This window comes from Meleagris gallopavo, chromosome 2 (assembly GCF_000146605.3).
Source record: "Meleagris gallopavo isolate NT-WF06-2002-E0010 breed Aviagen turkey brand Nicholas breeding stock chromosome 2, Turkey_5.1, whole genome shotgun sequence".
NCBI classification, from domain to species: domain Eukaryota; kingdom Metazoa; phylum Chordata; class Aves; order Galliformes; family Phasianidae; genus Meleagris; species Meleagris gallopavo.
Window position 1 is genome coordinate 37,917,295 of NC_015012.2, and position 2,214 is coordinate 37,919,508.

General features: G+C 38.9%; 1 protein-coding gene across 2 annotated transcripts in view; it reads right to left on the reverse strand.

The window, feature by feature from the left end:
• Positions 1-2,214, reverse strand: part of NTPCR (nucleoside-triphosphatase, cancer-related) — a 15,497-nt gene continuing 13,283 nt past the window's right edge. For both annotated transcript variants that reach the window (XM_019612822.2, XM_031552421.1), the window contains one exon: positions 1-2,203. The gene's annotated coding sequence lies outside the window, so the exon portion shown is untranslated. The remainder of the gene's footprint in view (positions 2,204-2,214) is intronic.

Sequence of the window (2,214 nt, forward strand, 5' to 3'; positions counted from 1 at the left end):
TTTTTTAAACTACCCAATTATTGCCATTTTTAGATTGCTCCCTGGACCGGGAGCTGGTATTTACAGCATTTCACTACTGCTTGTACAACCTGAAATCTGCAAGACAGACATATTACTTATAATTAACTTTGCAGTAGGTCCAATGTTAAAGATTCACCTCTCATTCAGCCTTCTCAGAGTATTACAAGTCAGAAATGGTCTAATGCATGATAAATAATACAGGCCCTGTTTATTCCACGCTGCGTGCTATTTATGTTGGATTACAAGCCTCCTTGCCAAAAATGTCCTCAATTCTCAGGCTTTGAGAAAATAATTGGTACCTCACAGTCCCCTCTTTTTTGCACCAATTAAAACCTGCAGGTGCACTAATATTGTCATCTGGAATCTTGCTGTTACATCAGAGGTTATTTTCACCAAATGTGTGCTATTAGTAAAATTAGCCCATCAGGGGAATGGTGAATGCTGTTTGTTGTTACAGTTCTGTCAAGGCTTTCCAAATATTTTACTACTGTAAGACCAGAGAATACATTATTTTTTTTTTTACCTCTGAAGTAAACACAGAAGCTAACTTCAGTTGCTAATACTGCTTTCTCAGTGCATATTTGGGACAGGCAAATCATTTCTTTAGGACTGTCTCAGAACAAAAAAGCCAGAAATGACTGTTGAAACCATTTAGGATCTCCTGCTGAACATAGATCACAAAATTTCTCTTTATTTCTCCTAAAAGCACTGTGTAGCTCAGAAGATGGATTTAAAGAACAGCAACAAGAACAAAAAAAAAAGAGTCACCAATCTAGAGCCAGGCAGCAGAAAGCAAGAGCCACTAATGTCAGTGGCAAAAAATACCCTCTGGTTTAAAAGGCTGATGTTTCATTCACAGCAGAGAAGGAAAAATTCACCTCCATTTTGGGTAAGTTGTTCCAGTGACTAACTCCCCTCACTAAACAAGGTCCCATCAGCACACTGCTCAAAACTTAGCAGAGCTGAAGATTCTTTTTTTCCAGTCTAATTATGGAATGCATTGAGCAGGGCAATATACCTCCTCTTATGAGGAACAAACATCACGAGGTGATGCAACTCTAACAAAACTGCCTGAACTGGAGTTTAGAAATGTGAACTCTGCCATCATCACTCCTGAAGAAATTCCCTTTCCTGCCTATACTTAAGTATCAAATATATCCATTTTAGGTTTAAAAGTCAGACCTTTAACATTTCTGAGAATTTTGATAACTATTTATTTGAAAGAAATATTATTTGGCGGCGTATTTTATAGCTTAACTTATTCCACTGAAATTGTCAGGTATGCAGCATGTAAAAGCAGAGAGGCTTATGCTCCAAAGTCTGTGGCACACAGACCTAAGAAAGTGCTTTGGTCTTTAGTCATTCACCATCTAACCATCTAACAATGCCTTAAGAATGCTTTGGATTTAAAATTAACAGACAACAAAAAGCATCAAGCAACCACTACAGGAGTTCCCAGGCTCCATAGTTTAAATACCTGCATTTCAAAAAATAAATTTAGATTTTGGCTTCCATATAAGTCTCCTTTCTGAATGAAGTTCTTGTTCCCTTCCAGTAACTCCATTTCAAATATATTGGTATGTTAAAAGTCACACTTGCCAGTATCCTCTCCTTGTTCAGCAAATTAAAGCAAGGGCATGAAAGAATTAATTTTATGTCATCAAAAATTCTGGGCCGATAGATTTTTAACCCAAGAGTCTCCAGCTTTATACTGTGTTCAGTAAAGAACAGGGTAAAGCAGGAGCAGCAGACACTGCTACCAGAGGCAATGAATGGTAAATGCTGGGGCAGGAGCTAGACATATTTCATTCACAACAGTTCCATTTCTTGTTGCAAGTCCTGTACAGGCAGAATTTGGAGCCCTTCATCCTTCTTGTCTGACAACAGTCAGATGCCTGTACTAATGAGGGGATTATGAATACCTTGAGGACACAGCTTTTTATTGTGAAAAGCAGGCCAGAGCTGTATATTCCTAAAGGAGGGGATCTCAGAATTCTCTTTTCCCCAGATGTGAAAGCTGTACTGTTATCCAAATTAATGTGGCCAGAGTAGCTGTGTAATGGAGCTGTCAGGGAACAGGGCCATTGTGTCCTTTAACCCTCCTCCCATCTAAGGAGGGACAGTGTCAGAACCACAGACAGTTATCCGAATGCTGGGAGTGTCTTTTCTCTTTCCAGGGCACCTATAAAAAAA